We start from the raw sequence: 21,551 nt of genomic DNA, 5'->3' as shown, positions 1-21,551 counted from the left end.
TCTTTCAGGAGTACTAGTTCTGCAAGGTTTGCAGGAGAGCTCCTGTTAAGTTTGGAAGGTAGGAGACGAGGTACTGGCAGAAGTGAAGCTGTGAGGACGGGGCGCGAGTCGTGCTTGGGTACCTCAGTGGTAGAGCACTTGCCCGCGAAAGGCAAAGGTCCTGAGTCCGAGTCTCGGTCCGGCACACAGTTATAATCTGCCACGAAGTTTCATGTCAGCGCACACTCCGCTGCAGAGTGAAAATCTCATTCTGGAATCATCCAGGTGCTCTTCGAACCACGCAGGTACATTGCAAACTGTGTAGGTAGAGGAAAAAGAAAACTGTATGTAGGGGTGCAAGTGGCCCCAAAGCATAGAAGCATACTTGTCTTCATCCACTGTGCCTTGAGAACGACTATATAACCAGGGAATGCCACGAAAAAATTTCCCAGGCCATAACGCTCCAACATGGACCCTTCTATCGACACTTTCAGGGTGTTTGATTTCAGACGTTTCACGCCGTACATGCTAATGGCCATCTGCCCGGTGTAGTATAAAACGTGATTCATCTGAAAAGGCCACCTGTCGTCGCTCTGTGGATGGCTGTCTGCGGTAGTGGCAAGCAATTTCCAACATTCGTCACCGATGAATAGCAATCAGCATGGGTGCATGAAACACGTGCCTGCTGCGGAGGCCCGTACGCGGCAACGTTCGCTGAACATTCGTTGAAGAGACACTGTAGGTAGCCCCTTGGTTCATCTGGGCTGTCAGTTGCTCAACAGCTGCCCCTGTACTTAGGCAGCCGTAGTTCACCCCTGTCATCTACGGCGTATGGTACACCGTGGTTGCCTCACCGCCTTCTTTAGATAGTGTCATTTTCCTGTGCACGGTATAAAAAAAAAAAAATCAAATGGCTCAAAGCACTATGGGACTTAACATCTGAGGTTCTCTGTCCCCTAGACTTAGAACTACTTAAACTTAACTAACCTAAGGACAACACACACATCCATGCCCAATGCAGGATTCGAACCTGCGATCGTAGCAGCAGCGCGGTTCCGGGCTGAAGCGCCTAGGACCGCTCCGTCACAGCGGCCGGCTTCCACGGTATAGTTTAACCACGGTTTACAAACTCAGCCTTTTCGCGAATGCTTCAACCTTTCGCCCGAAAGCCAATTTCCGGAGTACGCCAATGACTGCACTGTTTTCCAAGTCCCACGACATGCTTTACATAATCTCCATTACTAGAGATACCACCTCCCGTCTGAGAGTGGTTACTGTGTGTTGATTTCGAACGTACGCTGTGGTCACATTAGCGAGACTGGGCCTCATGTTCTTAATAGTCCTAACAATTAAAGGCGTTCGAGTACTCCTTGACCCTAGCAAATATTCGAAAAACATTTTTTTAGTGGACTTAGGCTGCTTCAGGTGGAAAGATTGTAATTTACGGGTCGAAACCGAAACCCGGCGCCAGAATTTCGAAGTACAGGGTGATTCAAAAAGAATACCACAACTTTAAAAATGTGTATTTAATGAAAGAAACATAATATAACCTTCTGTTATACATCATTACAAAGAGTATTTAAAAAGGTTTTTTTTTCGCTCAAAAACAAGTTCAGAGATGTTCAATATGGCCCCCTCCAGACACTCGAGCAATATCAACCCGATACTCCAACTCGTTCCACACTCTCTGTAGCATATCAGGCGTAACAGTTTGGATAGCTGCTGTTATTTCTCGTTTCAAATCATCAATGGTGGCTGGGAGAGGTGGCCGAAACACCATATCCTTAACATACCCCCATAAGAAAAAATCGCAGGGGGTAAGATCAGGGCTTCTTGGAGGCCAGTGATGAAGTGCTCTGTCACGGGCTGCCTGGCGGCCGATCCATCGCCTCGGGTAGTTGACGTTCAGGTAGTTACGGACAGATAAGTGCCAATGTGGTGGCGCTCCATCCTGCTGAAATATGAATTGTTGTGCTTCTTGTTCGAGCTGAGGGAACAGCCAATTCTCTAACATCTCCAGATACCGTCCAGAACTTTTCCCTTTGCACGAACACCCATCCTCTGTAAACTGTTTATACCAACGTTTAATACACCACCTATCAGGAGGTTTAACACCATACTTCGTTCGAAATGCACGCTGAACAACTGTCGTCGATTCACTTCTGCCGTACTCAATAACACAAAAAGCTTTCTGTTGAGCGGTTGCCATCTTAGCATCAACTGACGCTGACGCCTAGTCAACAGCGCCTCAAGCGAACAAATGTACAACTAAATGAAACTTTATAGCTCCCTTAATGCGCCGATAGATAGTGCTTAGCTCTGCCTTTTGTCATTGCAGAGTTTTAAATTCCTAAAGTTGTGGTATTCTTTTTGAATCACCCTGTATTTAGGCGCAAGGGAGCCTTAGTCTCCGGTGGCTGACTATACCGTAACAGCATTTCCTTTTGATTTCTTACCCACACTCATTTGCGTATATGTATTGGTTTGAATATATCTGCACAACTTGCACATATCGACGGCATGCGCTTATGTATTTTTTGGAAACAAACTTCTTCCATTCACTTGCTGTTGACAGCATTAATACTCGCTTCGGTCTCGAGTCTGCGTTTCCGGCAGTGTTATTTATACATTAACACTGATACACAGCAGTGCGGACAGGATTACTGATAAAAGAGCCCGATGTGCGTCTAATGTGTGAGTTCAATGTGTGCACTGAAAGAGCGCCGCAACGACGCTATGCTGAGGTGTTGACGGCGACCAAGTCACTGTACTTCTCCATCTAATTGTTGTTGCATTGCTTTTGTATTTTGCGGTGCTGGTTTTCGTGATTACCTGTTTATAAACTTTTTGAGTGTTGTGAAGATGGCTTCACAGGGACAGAGGTAACTGTGGTAACTAACTGAATAAATGATAAATGCATTCTCATCCGTAACTAGCCATAGGACACCGTGCGTAACAAGTACCAAAATAAACAGAAAATGGCCTTGAACAACCTCCGAAAATTGTGTCGTTGATGTTCGCCTCCACAGTCGGGAGCGCTTATACATGCCAGTGGGACGAGACATGGATTCGTAAAGTATCTGCTCCAGAGATGGAACCACAATGTTCTGAGTTGAACGTTCTGAGACCAAATAATGTAGGAGGTAACGTCTATGCACTACAGAAATAACCGAACAACCGTCCAACGGGACCATGAAATGGTTCTATTCAAAAGTAGTTATCACACGCGTCAAGACATTTATTCCTTTGGGAGACGAGACGATAAATGGCTGTTTCGAAGAATGCGGTCAGCCGCAGCGGCCCACACTCTTACACTTCCTTGCCCAACTGAAACCGATGTCCATGCATGTCTTTCTTCAGGCAGTCAAAGACGTAAACATCACACGGTGAAAGATCCGGAGTGTACGGAGAAGTTTCACTGCATTCAAACTGAATCGGTGAAGCGCAGCCTTCACGGTGTGGTGACGGGCATCATCGTGCAGCAGGATGATTCCGTCCGTCAACATTCCCGGGCATGTTGACGTTATGACACGTCACAGTTTGTGCATAGTGTGCTCATAGCGCTCCGTATTTATTGTGGTTCCACAGTTTTGGAACTCGATGAGCGGAGCGCCCCTGCCGTCGAAGTAGTAGTTCATCATTCTCCTTACGTGGTGCCACCATTTCGATACACCGAGACAGAAAATAATATACATACCAGTAGTCCAACTTGGTAGAACCTCCAGAAGAATTAATGCACTTTATAAAGTCACAAATAGTCAACTAACCTTTCGAACCCTTAACAACCTTTCAGTACAAATAGGTACCGCCACCACTAGAACATCGAAATATGATAACCCACGCATATATACGATAGCATATGGCAGCTGTAAAAGCTTTTACATTGGCCAAACAGGAGGAAATTTTAACGTGAAAAATAAAGTACACATCAGAGGGAGCGAATATAATCAATCAAGCTTTTTTCTACACTTGAAAAATCAATATCACACTGCTGATACGATTGAAAATGTTCTACAGATTCTGCACAGAATACCAAAAAGTTATGTAATGAATATTCTTGAGGAAGCAGAAATCTACATGTACACAAGAAAATACCCACAAAAAATATTAAATGAATATACAGAATTTATACACAAGTACTACATTAAGAACTTTATTGGACTTTTAGAACAGGAAAAAGGAAAAATCGTAAGTAGCATACGCAACAACCATAGACAATCGTAGCAAATTTTAGTTAATAAAATAATATCGCTGCTCATCAGCACAATCTTTGTAAACATATAGTGTCGTCAGAGTGTAACTGTCAAACTGCTGTCGCGTCGTAATTAACATTTTATTTTCAACATCTTCACATCATTTACCACCTTATCAAAGCAGTGACAGTTATAAAACAGTCTACTGACGACGTAATATCGACATCACATCAATCTAGACGTGAGTACAATACAGCTACTTTAATATGAATGACATTGGTGTCCGTACCTGTTCTCACCAAAATTGTAATTGCAGGTACTTGAAAACGGCGATAAAGCTGAAACAATTTGTCGTAAATAAAGATTACTTATCATGAGCGCTATTTGGTGTACCTATTCTAATAATCGTGTCGTTATCAGACATATAATTTGCTGCTGGCCCTAAGAAGAAAAACTCGGAAAGAAGAATACTCGTAGTTTCCGTTCTGAAAGATTGTTCCCGAAGTTTTCTAATTAGGTCACTCCTTCTTCGAGAGTCCGCCGGTTATAATTTTTCACGGTATCTACTACAGTCCCGTGCCAGTAACTATTCTTATCGCCCTTCTTTGAATAACCTCAACTTCCTCCGTTAGTCGATCTGATATGGGTCCCATGGACTTGACATGCGTTTGACTATCATGGGCTCCAAAAGTTTTTGGTATACAATGTCTTTTTCATGCAAACTAGATGTTCCCAGTGTCCTGCGAACGGATTGTAGCCTGCCATTTGCCTTATCTATAACTGGAACCTTTATTGTTTAGATTCATATCTCTTCTCTCCGATATTTGTATACGACTGACTCCAGCTGCGACTAATTAATTCTGTAATGAAGTGCACAACTTTGCATTTCTGCACATTAAGAGCTAGTTACCAGTGTTCGCAGCAGGCTCGAATTCTGTCGAGATTTAACTGGATATGGCCGCTATTTTTTTTAACAAACAGTGTTTTCTCATCGGTAATAGCGTCATTTGTGGAACTACCAAATACGTCAGTAATGTATAACAAGAAAGCAGTAGTCCTCTCACATTCCCCTATCACATCAGATATTACTTCATTGTCTGCGGAGTGGGTTAATGGTCAGTATATAAAGGGCTTGGCCAGAAGTGGAAGTGACAGAACTTGGAACTCCAGATTGTCCAGCACTAAGAATAGATGTAATGTTTGGCCTAGGTCGGAAAGTGCATGAGCCATTTATGTGACTGTAGCTTCTAGACACCGGTTGTCGCTCCAGATAGAGTACGGAAAAGTAATCCGATTCTTTATTTTCAGTTTTTGCTTTACTTACACGGCAGATAAACCGAAACAATGGTAAATGTATTGTATTTATTAATCTACAAAAAATTATTATGAAAACATGTGTGTGCGTGCGTGTGTGTGTGTGTGTGTGTGTGTGTGTGTGTGTGTGTGTGTGTGTGTGTGTGCTTTCCACATCTCATCCTAAACACTGGACCGATTTCAAGCAAACTTGGTATACATATCTCTTACTGTCAGGCAACAATCGTTGTCGGGGTGAGTAACACCTACCTATCATAGTTTATGAGGTACGACGTCAGAAATAATGAGATGCCTTAAAAATGCCGCGTCATACATGACGTTTAAATTTATTACTTCTTTGCAATAACTCTATTCGCAACATGTTTCACAGACAGTATTCACATTTGCAGCTGAATGTACCTACACAAATATATCATTGTACGACACATAGTTCAAAAGTTATGTCATAAACAATGAGATGAGTGGGAAAACGCTGCGTCATGCATGAAGTTTCAATACATCTATTCTTTACTAATAATACACTCTTACAGTCGAGTCCATTTAAGTAAATCCCTGAAACCTGGCAGCGCTTTTACAAACTTTCAATGCGAAGAGCAAGAGGCTGTAGGCCAAAATAGTCCCCCCCCCCCCCCCCCTTTACAGCTACGAAGAGGCATTGCCGTAGAGATGGTTACAAAATCGCGTTGTAGACACGCGACGCAGCTGCGCACAGCCTATAGAAGCTGACAGGGATATTACACTAAAAAATATTTCACTTTTTGTTTTCGTTTTTACTAGAAAATTGTCAAAATGAGTACCAGGGATTGCCGAGCTTGCCAGCATGAAACGGAAAGGCAAAGGAAAATTTGCGACTGCAAGTAAATTTCTGAGAAAGGATTATACTTACAGCGTCCGCGAGGACTTAGCAAATAACTTTCCAAGAAAGGACTTTAATGAAAGCCTCCCATCAAACAGGTAAGTCAAGAATTCTCATTCGTCGACGTCAGCTGAAATACTCTTCCTAACTTCATGTGTATCACAATATTTATATTCGAATTTTCTTGTTGCAGTTTGCCTGTACCAACCATCGAGGGGTGAAAGTAGTTTTCTTGAAATGACAGGATGTGAACAAGGTAACCCACTCGTATTCAGCCCAATACAGTATGACCCTTTCTGAAGAATTATTACCAACAGCCTACGTACATCTGCAAGCGATTTCTGGTCCTTTTGGTCCTAGTATTCGAAAAACAGTGGATGAGTACATGCCAGAATATAGAAATCTGGGAAGCTTACAAAAGCCTTACATCAAAATTTTCGACTCGTGTGATGAAACACTATTTGCAAGAGAAAAAATTTCTTCAGTTTACTAACTCGTGCGGAGAGCAGACAAATCCGCAAAGATACGATGAAATTTTTCATCGCGAAGTATTAAGGTGATTCCCTCAAATGGATTCCACTAGTGTAACTCCGCGATGTCTGTTTTTATGGTCAGATAAAGAATTTGATCAAACTGATTGAAAACTACTCTTATCTCATCATGGGAGGACAAGAAATTACATCCTACGAAGACTGCATTAAAATCAATCAGTGGTATGTACATAACCAGCTTTCTTCGCCAATATTTCGAGACATAATGCGTCAACGTGGTTTGCTATCAAACTGTGCGATAAGCAAGAACCTTTTCTGAAAGTAAACCAAGGTGGTTTTTCAATAGAAACTTTGAAACAGCCATGCAATTGTTAACATGCGGCGTTTATAACGTGTGCAAGACGCCGAGAAAATTACTGCTTCCCCTATTTTTACGTTGTATATTGTCCCAGATCGCGTAGTTCATCAGCTGTAGGCTTTCTCGAGTTCCCTAGAAGATCGGCATCAGAGTGGTCCTTAAGCAGACACGCGGTTAGAATACTTGTCATTTAACTTCCATTGTTTATTTATTTTACGGAGAGGATCTTTTTCTTGTTACGTAATAATTATAGAGGCAGAACTGCAGTTATTCATATTTAATACTGGCTTCCATTGGTTTCTTGCCTTTGTTTTTGTGTCAGACTTGTGGCTGTCTAACAAGCATGAAAAGTTAAATAAATTTCACAACACTGACATTCTTCTCAGTCTCCTCCATTTTGAATTACCTTCAAAAACACCCCTCATGTGTCCACAACCGTCAGTAATGAGGACACAGGTCACCACCTACGTAAAGTAAGTTACGAACCATTGAAACCACATGGATAGCTGAGGAAAAAAAATAGATGACAGTCGCCTCGAAGGAGTGGATATGGCTCTGGGTTTGCAACCAGTAATGTGCGGATTGAATTTTCGTCGCACCGTGTTGATTCTGGTTTTCCGGTAATTACCGAAATCACTTCGGACTTCAAAAGGCTGAGATGATACTCCAGCCTGTTCCTTATTCCGACTTATTTCGTGCTCCCTTCTCAGTGTCATTGTCGACCAATGGAGGCGAAATTCTAGCTTTCCTTCCTTGCAGGGGAGACCGCTCATGGCACGTAAGAGAAGGGAAACGGACACTGTTTGTAGGCCAAGCACCGCAAAATCAGAGCAGCACCCCATCAATGTTTGACTCGGAATGAACATAGCGTACCAGAAACGTGGAGCACAGAGCTAATAGGACACCCCTGAATCACAGGTGGCTGCCAACAACCACACTGTAAACAGCAATCAAGTGACATGTAAACACCAAGCATCCATGCCGATAAGCAGATGCCTGCTAGAGAGTGAGTTCTCTTAGGCTCATGGTGAATGGAACAGTTCGGCATGTCACGTGACTGTTGTGTCGCCAGAACCTGAATGTCACCAGCGTGGCAGTTCAGCACAGGATATCCGAGACGCACAACGTTTACACGTATATATATATATATATATATATATATATATATATATATATATATATATATATATATATATATTTTTTTGCAGTCAAAATTTCGACAAAATTCGAACTGGCTAGGACAGCTTGTTGCGGACAAATGTTGTGAGCCTTCACAGTTTTTAACGCTGTGTAAGCTCCCTTTAAGTTTTTACTGTCACACTGGTTTTGTTATTCAGGCTCACATTCATAGATTACATTGTTACTAACAATAACAGGTTGCCTTAACAAACAGGACGACGGTTAGATTCATGTTCTAAATTACATGCTATTGTCGATATTAAATATTTAAATGAGAACAGTTTTAACATTGAATTTCACTCTTTATTGACTACTCGTATTTTCAGATATGCAGTTAATACCTATCACTTCGAAGTCACACATCCAGTCTACACAGTGATCAAAAACTCCCATTACCTCCTATCGCCTGTCCACATATTCATAGGTGATCACGTTGTATTAATTTGGTATCGTGGCAGAGGTCAATTTCGAGTTGGTGTGACTATTATTTATTATTTGTCACGGAATATCAGCGTGTACACTATCATTTTGATAACAGAGTATGATTTTCCTCCATGTACGATATGAAATTTTCCTCAACATTGCTGGCGTGAAGGCAGTAAGTAGATGTTCGTTAACTGTCTCGTATCGTGTAGCAGCAATCTTCTGTTTAGTGAACATCCACAATCCATTGTCGCAAGATGACGGAAGACAACTTCGGGGTAGCCATTCCAAAGATGATGCGAATGGAGAGAACCAAATCCAATCTATTTATCAATAAATATGCCACTGAGATATTTTCTGACTGCAGTAGCATAATTTAGTTGTGCTCCATCATGCTGGAACGATATGCGAGCGAGCAGCCCCCGGTATTGCACATGTGGAATCGACCAATCACGTAAAATGGTGAGATACGAAATCTGATTCACAACATCGTCAAAGAAATATGTACCTGTCAAGTGGGTTGCACACATTGCAGCCCAGATCATATCATGTAGTGGGTCGTGGTCACGTTCATCAAAGAGACTTGGGTTTTCTTTAGCCCAGAAATAAATATTCCTCGCTTTTGCACTGCGATATATTGCACACTCATTCGAGAAAAACACTTTCCCTCTTCAAAAATGAGCTGTAAAGACATCGAGCATTCGCCCACAATCCTGATGACGTTTTTACATGTCGTTAACACTCATTTCGTTTACAAACGAAGGTTTAAATGCTTTTAACTTCAAATCACTCTTTACATATTTTTGCAATGTCGAGTATGGAACTACAGATCCTGTCACTGCTTACGAGTGGACTTTCGGTAGACGCCGCAGCCTCCACATGAGTTTCCATTCTTGTTGCTAGTCTTCCCGAACTGGGGATTATCTTTTATGCAACTAATTCCAATGATCTTTTGCTTTCACCGTAAAATTGTTGGTTCTAGTGGGGAAGGTTCCTGATACCTCACAGTGAAACCATGCTGAATATCACTCATCGATTTTCCTGTGTGGAGTCGCTCGTGAGCCCACGTGCTCCTTACGATCCGTGGTGTAGGTGGGCTCATCACCCATTCTTTAAATGCGTATCAGCAATCATTAACATCTATGTAATACATAATAATACATAAGGGCAATAGTGCTTTGGGATCACCCTGTATGTAACACAGTTTTATTTTTCTATTTGAATAGTTCATACTATATTACCTCCCTTAGAATTAATTTAATGTGAGTTCGGTTTACTGCTTCCATCACCCATTGTTGCAAAACCTTTTAGTCAGTAAATGTGCACCCATCAATGAAACTTTGGAGTCAAATTAACAGAAACTACGTCTACTGTTAATGATTTTCGGTACCGCGAATTTTGATAGCACAGTTGGTACAAACTTACACAGAAGAGTAAATGTGGTGTCACCGCCAGACACCACACTTGCTAGGTGGTAGCCTTTAAATCAGCCGCGGTCCGTTAGTATACGTCGGACGCGCGTGTCGCCACTATCAGTGATTGCAGACCGAGCGCCGCCACACGGCAGGTCTAGAGAGACTTCCTAGCACTTAGCCCAGTTGTACAACCGACTTTGCTAGCGATGGTTCACTGACAAAATACGCTCTCATTTGCCGAGACGATAGTTAGCATAGCCTTCAGCTACGTCATTTGCTACGACCTAGCAAGGCGCCATTACCAGTTACTATTGATACTGAATCATGTACCGTCAAGAGCGACGTTCATCATTAATGGATTAAAGTTAAGTATTCCACCAGCTACGTCCGTTTTTTCAAAATTCTAATTTCCCTGGCCTGTTCCAGACCTCACGCCAGCCTGCGTGAGCTAAAACGCGTGCCTTTCGGCTTCCTCTAGTAACACGGTGTTGGCTCTCCGGCCAACCACAACATTGGCGACGAGGCAATACCGCGTTCTTACCTATACTGCCCTGATTTACTTGTGTAATGGCTTCGCCACCATCTACAGATGTACTGTCCGAATTTTATCGCTTACAGAATCAGCAGACGCAGGCCTTACTGGATGCCCTTGGACAGCTCATCCAGGGTCAACGTGCAATGCAAAACGACCCGGCAGCCGCCGCTCCACCGCTAATGCAGCCACAACACGCAGTTACACCAACTTTTCGACCTTTTGATGCTGTACTGGAAACCTGGACGGAGTGGTCACGCCAATTTGGATTCCATCTCGCCGCCTACAGAATTCAAGGTAACGAGCGGCAGCCATTTTTGTTGACTTCAGTCGGCGTACAAACGTACCGTGTGATAGTCAAATTATTTCCCCGACGCGACGTAGCAACTCTGTCCTACGACGAAATTAACTCTATCCTACGACAAAATTTTGTCTGCATTAAATGCATATTTCATAGACTCAGTCATATACACTCCTGGAAATGGAAAAAAGAACACATTGACACCGGTGTGTCAGACCCACCATACTTGCTCCGGACACTGCGAGAGGGCTGTACAAGCAATGATCACACCCACGGCACAGCGGACACACCAGGAACCGCGGTGTTGGCCGTCGAATGGCGCTAGCTCCGCAGCATTTGTGCACCGCCGCCGTTAGTGTCAGCCAGTTTGCCGTGTCATACGGAGCTCCATCGCAGTCTTTAACACTGGTAGCATGCCGCGACAGCGTGGACGTGAACCGTATGTGCAGTTGACGGACTTTGAGCGAGGGCGTATAGTGGGCATGCGGGAGGCCGGGTGGACGTACCGCCGAATTGCTCAACACGTGGGGCGTGAGGTCTTCACAGTACATCGATGTTGTCGCCAGTGGTCGGCGGAAGGTGCACGTGCCCGTCGACCTGGGACCGGACCGCAGCGACGCACGGATGCACGCCAAGACCGTAGGATCCTACGCAGTGCCGTAGGGGACCGCACCGCCACTTCCCAGCAAATTAGGGACACTGTTGCTCCTGGGGTATCGGCGAGGACCATTCGCAACCGTCTCCATGAAGCTGGGCTACGGTCCCGCACACCGTTAGGCCGTCTTCCGCTCACGCCCCAACATCGTGCAGCCCGCTTCCAGTGGTGTCGCGACAGGCGTGAATGGAGGGACGAATGGAGACGTGTCGTCTTCAGCGATGAGAGTCGCTTCTGCCTTGGTGCCAATGATGGTCGTATGCGTGTTTGGCGCCGTGCAGGTGAGCGCCACAATCAGGACTGCATACGACCGAGGAATAAAGGGCCAACACCCGGCATCATGGTGTGGGGAGCGATCTCCTACACTGGCCGTACACCACCGGTGATCGTCGAGGGGACACTGAATAGTGCACGGTACATCCAAACCGTCATCGAACCCATCGTTCTACCATTCCTAGACCGGCAAGGGAACTTGCTGTTCCAACAGGACAATGCACGTCCGCATGTATCCCGTGCCACCCAACGTGCTCTAGAAGGTGTAAGTCAACTACCCTGGCCAGCAAGATCTCCAGATCTGTCCCCCATTGAGCATGTTTGGGACTGGATGAAGCGTCGTCTCACGCAGTCTGCACGTCCAGCACGAACGCTGGTCCAACTGAGGCGCCAGGTGGAAATGGCATGGCAAGCCGTTCTACAGGACTACATCCAGCATCTCTACGATCGTCTCCATGGGAGAATAGCAGCCTGCATTGCTGCGAAAGGTGGATGTACACTGTACTAGTGCCGACATTGTGCATGCTCTGTTGCCTGTGTCTATGTGCCTGTGGTTCTGTCAGTGTGATCATGTGATGTATCTGACCCCAGGAATGTGTCAATAAAGTTTCCCCTTCCTGGGACAATGAATTCACGGTGTTCTTATTTCAATTTCCAGGAGTGTAGTTGCCAAACGATATACCTTCTTTCATACAAAACATACGGCAGGTCAGACTAATCCGGAGTGGGTTGCAACCTTGCAGGGCCTTATTAGGGATTGTGCTTTTGAGTGTCAATGTGGACTCCCTTATTCAGATACTATGGTACGTGATGCAATTGCACAGAATGTTTCTGATGTTCGTATAAGGGAACAGATTTTGAAAATAGTCAATCCCTCCCTTCAACAAGTGATGGACATATTGGATCGGCAGGACACACTTGACTTTGCTCAGGAATCATTTGCAACTTCGCCACGCGTGTGTCGGGTTAACCGGCCCGCCGGGCGAGCTGCATGGAACAGTAAACAGCACTCGCACCCAGCAGCGTCGCTGCCACCAGGCTCTCAGCCACGTGTACCGTGCTGGCAAGCAAATCTAGTGCTAAAATCACGCCCGGGGTGTGCTACTAGACATTCGCGTGAGAATTGCCCGTCACGCCAAGCTATTTACTTTTACTGTAATAAAAAAGTACATGTTCAAAGCGTATGCCAGAAAAAGCTCGGATTGGAAGCTCAAAACCATTCCAGGCCCTTTGCTTCACGCCGGAATCGGAATCGAACCAAGGATACTCAGGCTCGCGAAACTTCGCCCATGGAAATTCATACAGTCCATTCCACTCCACCCAGTGCCACTCTCTCTAACAGTGACTCTGTTCGTCCCACAAATAGTGTGCGTCAACATCGCCAGAACTCCCGTCAAGTTGCAAGTGATTTTGTACTAGTGTCAGTTCACGTTGCACGAGACAGTGAAACGTCCCCTTTGAACAATTTATATATGGCTGTGCTTTTACTGACACACAATATTTTGTTAGCGCAACGCAATCTGACTTTCAAAATTCCCTACAAAAGAATGGCCCTGACTAACATTAAACTATACCTTTCACAAATCACTTACCTCACAAAAATCTTCGCTGCTCAAGCTACTGCAATACAGCGAGCGCCACTACTGCCAGCTAAATGAAAGATTCAAACTACTGAAGGCACTAACTACTGATAGGGATAGTTAGCAAATGAAAGATATTAATAGAGAACAAACAATGTATTTACCTTGATATCATCATATATAAATATAGCAGTTCATGACAAATTTCAAAACTCCGCCATCTCTCTCCCCACATCCACCACTGCTGGCGGCTCACCTCCAACTGCGCAACGCTACGCGCTGTTCACATCCAGGTGCCGCTGCCCAACACTACAATGGCAGACAACAATGCAAACTAGCCACAGACTGCACACAGCACAGCCAGTGATTTTTATATTGAGCGCTACGTAACGTTGCCAATAAAAAAACATAAACAGCCTTCTTACATAGAGAAAACATAAACAGCCTACCTACATAGAGAAAACATAAACAGCCTACTTACATAGCCCCCATGCTCCCCACAAAAAATTTTACAAAATTTTTTTTTGGGCAGTGGCCAATAATGATTTGATAAAATTTTTCATAATTACAATAACAAAGAAATCAAATGCACACACTTATTGATACAATGTTGGTCAAAAGCTAAAATTTTGTCACAGTCCATAAAGACAGTCCTGATCATTCATTATGGTAAAATATAGTGTTTTTCTCAAAGTCCGAGCAGTAGAAGAAAATGCACACGTAAGTAGTGGATTTCCATGCAGTCTTGAAGAAGTAGTGTTGTCCTTCCAACGGAAAGACAGTGCTGACTCTCGACATGCAGACAAGTATTGGGTCACAACAGAGCAAACCCACAACAGAGTCAGTCGTAGTTTGGAAGAATATTGGTAGGTAGGTCATCACAGAACAGACCCACTGTAGTCCTGGTAGAGATTACGGTATTGGTGGGCCACCAGAGGTGCAGACCCACTGTAGTCCTTGTAGAGATGGCCAGCAGCCATCTGTTGCGATTGTGCAGGTGCACATTCACCATCGAAGAGTCTTGCGGAGAATATAGCAAGTCCATAAACCATCACTTGTGCACTCACAAAGTTTTTGGAATTGTCCTTAGAACCAGCAATGCTGTTATCCAGTCCTTTGCTCAATTAGTAACACACGTGCAAACACGAACAGTCCCAACTTCTCACATATTGTCCATATACTATGACCAACAGAAACGTGTGCAGTGAAATGTAACTAACAAGTTAATAATATCATGAACTGGTGACAATTACAAATTTATAACATAAGAATACAATAACAAAGGTACAAAATATATCATTAAAGAACATAACAATACAGAGAACATTTGTAGTACAAGCTTTACAAAAGAATCGAAATAACATATACGTCAGTGTTCCAGGAATTATGACATGAGTACATACATAAAAGATCAGAATAACTTTCGAAACACCAACTTCACACATGAACATTAAGACAGAACAGAATAAATAATGTATAAACATCTTTACAAAGAAAATAACATGGTATTTGAAAAATTCTACAACATAAATCTTATTAGCTAAACACATAAAGACAGGAAAAAGACAAATACACAAGGGTACATAAACATATAGCGGAATAATACAAAAGGAAAGGACAGGGTTTGTTGTACTGCAGTATTTTGCAAACAAAACTTTCTTTATTTCTCGGAGATCTCCCTTCATTCGTCATTATTCCCAAAAAGTCCTATCTATACCTGCTTTCTGTATTCTATTCATATTTCTTTCAAAATAAATATGGCTCATTGTACAATACTCATTTAGGCCCAAACCGTTTTCATGTAACTTTCAAAGCATTCTTCCCCTATTCTCCATAGTTCGTTTCTTATAGTCTACCCCCTCTTAAGCTAACTTAAATCTACTGAGCTCAGATATTAAACTAAGGGACGAGGCAATGCAGCAGCACATAAAACAATTAACACAAGCAGCAATGACAAAAAATACGGATTGGCAAAGCTAGCAGCAGCAATTGTAATAACTTATATCAAAACATGACATAGCTCAAGCAGAAAAAAATATTACCGTAAAAACAACAATGCAGATAAGGGAAGTGTATATTCACATCTTAATGTCTATGTAATTAAAGTGGTGCACCACAACAACTGATTGTAAAAAGAAATATTACCATGTACTTGAAAAGAAAATTATGTGTTACTGTTACTAGTTCCTTCTTATTGTTCATTCCTTTCCAAGTGCTCCTTTTTTAAAGAATGTGGATCATAAAATAATTATTTAATAGATCTGTTGACAGAAAGTGTTCACATTAGCAAATGCATTTCTTTTTATAAAAGCAATGCTGCAACACAGCTGGAAACCAGATATCAAATGAAATAAGCAATTACGCAAACCAAAGCATAAAAACATCATTCAATAGCTATGTGGCATTTCGTAAGTCAGTAGCTCTCAATTCTCGTAGAAAGACGCTTGTCATAATCAGGTGTGCAGATGTACGAATATTTCCCATCAATTCATAAGCATTTCAGTAATTAGCACAAAGTGCGAGTAATCATATGTTTTCAAGTAACGAGGGTGTCGCATTAGCGATGAAAGGCACACCCTAATGGCTTGTTCTCCAGGTGTTTGACACAGCTGTGTGCCCACAACGCATTACAAAAATCATATGTTTTCAAGTTCGACCGTGTCGTTTTTGCGATGCTTTCTACAAAGGAATGTCAGAAGCGAGGTTGATGGCGTCCCCTTTTTTTTCTACCTGTGCCGCTGAAAAGGGCTCGCAATAATGGCTTTTTCTCCAGGCGTCTGACACAGCTGGGTGCCCGCGACACATTACGTGCAGGTGGTCACTTAACTTTCGTACGGAAATATTTACGACAGCAGTTTCTGCTACCGTGGCAGTCTCATATAAAAATATTTCACAGGTCAAGAATTAGCGTTGCAAATCTGTAGAAACAAAATCCTATAAATATAAGTGTCCAAAAAAAATATTGGTCAGCATTGTGATACAGTCACACATTTCATAACTCTTAAAGTACGTTTCTTGGTTTCCAACATCCTTTTCATAAATCAGAGTCCCTAAACACTACTCATTATTCCTTACCTCATTATACATATACATATTCGTCGACACTTCTTCAATATTTCATCGTGAGAAATACGTAGCATAATAAACATTCCTCAACAACATAATACACATCGTCGTCGTAATAATAACATCATAACACTTCAGTCAAATCTCAAAATCGTCGTAACTTCCTCCAATAATTAAAAAAATTCTCTGCTCATGTCAAAAGTGTCATCTGCCTCAAACGTACTTTAAAAATCATGAATCCATACCAAATACATCATTCAAAGCTCTCATAGTATCACAATGGTTCCGAAAAAATATGAACAGTTTACAAAGTACAGACAAAATACAGTTTCATAAGTGTGAAGTTACCCAACTGTGTATTGCGTAAACATCTGTCACTGATGTAATAAAAAAGTTTATCTCTCAGTTACATGATCAGATAGCTGTGTAATTTGTGTGTTGGAGAAATATGGTACCGATGTGTAAAGTTGTATAAGCAAATACCATATTAGCTAGGGTTCCTTGTGGTTGCCACACACATGGTACACAAAGTAAGCGTGTACCCTCCTGAGGATTAATGTAATTATACCCTCAGGTGTTGCAGATTACAGCAATGGAATGATATGTATCACGGAAAACTTTCTTTGTAATTCAAAAATCTTTAAAAATAAATGTTTTAAGTACAAAATTAATGACTCAAATACGTGTCCTGTAGCGCTAAATGTGCGTCTTGTTGCAACATAATCTCTGTGGAAGTGTCGTAGTTATCGTCCTCCGAAAGCTAAGTTCTGCAGAAGTCAATGTACTTACCTCATGATAAACAAAAGTGAAATGCTTTGCGTATAGATATCTTAGTTATTACGCTTATTGGCGTGATGAAGAAAGTACTGTACAGTAACGTATTGTTATGCCACGAAAAAGGCTGTCTCATTGTTGCTATACCACAAAAGTTACTACTAAAACCTGTTTTACTTTCCAGAAGAATTCAGAAAAACTGTGCAGATATAAAACAGAAACACTGCAAAAGCAACATTGTAAATTGTCACTCATTAGTAGCGTCGTGATAAAATCGTGTAGCTGTCACATAAACTAACCACTCTGTCGTCTGGTATCTCACAGAAAGTACTTTAAACCCAGAATGTATTTTCAAGTAAACCAAAATGTTGCATTAAAATCTCATTAGCAGTACCAGTATATGTCCTAAGTATGTAAGCCTTGTAGACGTTACATAATCGTGCAACTAACAAGCAAGAATGTACAAATAACAACACTGTGTCGTCTGTTCACTATCACAATGCAGTGGTAATTACTGTCTAAACATGTACCCTAGGTTCTAGACTGGATAGTAAGCTTCAAAACATAGTTACATGATAACAGTTTCTAAAGGATACTAGTAACGTGAAGTGAAATGTTTTATGGCAAAGACAAAGTTAAAAAGCAGATTATCTTTCAATAAGTGGTTTCACATGTGAAATGTGGTGTAAACCTTTACTCTTCCTAGTACTCACAGTTTGGCTGGAATACAATTATCATGCAGTGTACGTCGGTAAAGAATACTGGAATTTTTCTCAAGGTTAGCGTCTATGTTATTTTTCCCTGAGCCAGCGGCCGCACGCGGCTGCCTGCGGTGTGAGTCATTGTCTGTCCCTTTGTTGGCGCGCGTCGTTATTGAGATTTGGAGACCTAACTTCTACAAATTCACGTTGTCGAAAGTGCCCTGCTCTGTTTGAATCCCGCCAGTTCTGATGCAATTCAGGTCTGTCGTTACGATCACATCGTCTGTCGTCATGTCGGTAGTTCCTGTAGTTACTTTCTTGTCGGTTAAGTGGTGGAGAATTTCTCCCTGAATCGTAACTGCGCGCTGAACTGTTGCGTCTGAAGTTATTCTGTCTCCCTTGATAATAATTATTTTGGTTCCCATATTGTCTGTTTCTCTGATTGTCTCTGTGATAGTCACTACCGCGGAGAGGTGATCTTTCCCTGTAATTATTACTACTCTGCCAACGGTTGTCGTACGGGTGGTGTCTATTTTGGTCACGATTTGCGTTGTAAGAATAGACCAGTCGTGTCCGGTTATCGTTTCTGTCGTCACGGAATTGTGACGGATGTGACCTGTAATTGTTGTGTCCTTGTTTTCGCGTTCCGCGATTATCAGTGTCAATTTCTAGTTCTTGTAACAGTCCCTGAAAAGCTTCAATGTCGTCTTTGCAACGTCCTGCCAAAATAATATGTCGTAAATGTTCAGGTAATTTGATTAAGCAAATGCGGATGAGTTCTGAGGGGCTGTATGGGTTTGACAGGTACTGATTCTTGTGCAACATGTCTTCAAAATATTTCATAAGACTGGAAAATTCAGATTGTTCGAAACGTTTCATCATTATGATGCTATGTTTTACACGGTCTTGTGTAGCTTGAGACCAATATACTGAGAGGAAGGCATGGTAAAACTCTCCTTCACTGTGGCAATCGTGAATTACCGATCGCATTCTTACAGCTGGTTCATTCTCTAAGTAGCCACACATAAATTCTAATCTGTGTTCCAACGACCAGTTGGGAGGAAAACAATGAGAGAATTGATGGAGCCATGCTTGTGGATGAATGTCGTTGCCAGAATTCTTAAATGTTTTGAATTTACGTGTAGTAATGAATAGCTTATAGTCAAAATCATCATGTCGGCGAGTCGCATATCGGTCATTGTTAGGTCGTGTCGGCCGTTCCATCTCAAAATTCGGTGCACATTGCCAATTTCTTTCATAATTTCCGAAATGCCCTGTGTTATTATTTTGCGGCTTTTCCGTGTTTCTAAGTCCCTCTTCCCGTGTTGAGGCGCGAGTGTCCTCTGAAATACGTAATTCTTGTATTACCTGTGTCAACTGATCTTGTACTTCCCGGATTTCTCTTTTGTACTGTGTATTGATTTGATTTTGATTCTGTTTGAATTTTCTAATTTGTTCATACTCTTCTGTGTCAGTGAAGGCTACAGGTCTTGTGTCATTCACATCATCATCTACCTTTGTAGATAAGTTAGTGACCTTATCCGAAAGTTCGGCTACTTTCTCCGATAGTGAACACATTTCCTCAGCGTGTTTTTCTGAACCAAGTTTCAGAGTGTCCATTTGTGTTGAAATCGTATCTACTGTGTCCTTTAAGTTTTCTTGAGTTTTTGCAAGTTGCGTAACCGAATCGGTAGATGCAACTGAGTCAATTTTATCCCACAAGGTCTCATGATTTTCATGAACAATGGTTTGCAGCTCTTTTATGGCTCCTTCGTGATTCTGTAATGCATTTTCATGCCGCGAAAAAATAGGTTGAAAATGCTCACAAATTTGTGTTTTTACGTCATTACAGACTTTTTGACATTTCGATTCAATGTTATGTAACTCACTAGTTAAATCTTCACGTGTTCGTTCAAGTGTGGTGTCTAACTTTTGAAGATTTTGTTCCATTGTGTCTAACTTTTGAAGCTTTTGTTGTGTTTGTCCCATTTGCTGTATTAATTGTAATAACAATGCACTGGTGTCTGGAACATGTTCCTCAGTGCTTTTCGGCAGTGAATTTGCACCGGAGACATTCACATTTTGACAAGCAGAAAATGTGTCTTGCCTTATTTGAGAAAACGGTGAGGATCCAAAACCTGAATCTACAGTATTTGCGAGATTGTTTCCTGTCATTTCGGATTCCTGAGGCGAGCTGTTGCCGACCGATCGATCGATAATGCTTCCCTGTTCTCTACATGTTTCAATGTCTACACCATTGTTTGCCGCCCGCTCCATTTCCCTATGCGCAATTACCAAATTACTACTTTGAACATTAGTTAATTCATTACTCTGCGGCGCTAACACACTGCCTTCGTCTTCACTGTCATTTCTCAATTTACTTTGGAGCCTAGTATTACGTTTTTCACACGCCATTATTGTCACAATATTTCACGATAACACAGAAAAGCACAATTTGAAGAGCAAAAATAAGAGAACACATTAACACAGCACTGAAAATAATATCTAGTTAATTACCAGTGCAGCTGCGAAATACTTGGTGCAAATCTACATGCATGCCACAACTGTTTTACAGTACAACAATGAAAGACTGCAACTACAAAGGAGATTCTCTCTACAATTACGCGCTAGCAATAAACAAAATCTACACTAATTACACAAACTACAAGAAAAATCAGAAGATTCCAGTGAGGTATCCTCGGCTAAGGGTCGACATATGAAACGTCCCCTTTGAACAATTTATACATAACTGTGCTTAAACTGACACACAATATTTTGTTAGCGCAACGCAATCTGACTTTCAAAATTCCCTACAAAAGAATGGCCCTGACTAACATTAAACTATACCTTTCACAAATCACTTACCTCACAAAAATCTTCGCTGCTCAAGCTACTGCAATACAGGAGCGCCACTACTGCCAGCTAAATGAAAGATTCAAACTACTGAAGGCACTAACTACTGATAGGGATAGTTAGCAAATGAAAGATATTAATAGAGAACAAACAATGTATTTACCTTGATATCATCATATATAAATATAGCAGTTCATGACAAATTTCAAAACTCCGCCATCTCTCTCCCCACATCCACCACTGCTGGCGGCTCACCTCCAACTGCGCAACGCTATGCGCTGTTCACATCCAGCTGCCGCTGCCCAACACTACAATGGCAGACAACAATGCAAACTAGCCACAGACTGCACACAGCACAGCCAGTGATTTTCATATTGAGCGCTACGTAACGTTGCCAATAAAAAAACATAAACAGCCTACTTACATAGAGAAAACATAAACAGCCTACTTACATAGAGAAAACATAAACAGCCTACTTACAACAGTCGCTCTTGTCGTCAGCAGGACAATAAACTTTTTGTGGACTTGGACATTAATGGCTAAGTGATACCATTCCAGCTTGATACCGGGGCTGCAGTTTCACTGATCAATCAAGACACTTACAAACT

Source organism: Schistocerca serialis, chromosome 1 (assembly GCF_023864345.2).
Source record: "Schistocerca serialis cubense isolate TAMUIC-IGC-003099 chromosome 1, iqSchSeri2.2, whole genome shotgun sequence".
NCBI lineage: Eukaryota > Metazoa > Arthropoda > Insecta > Orthoptera > Acrididae > Schistocerca > Schistocerca serialis.
The sequence above is the reverse complement of the archived record's forward strand: the minus strand, read 5'-3'. Positions refer to the sequence as shown.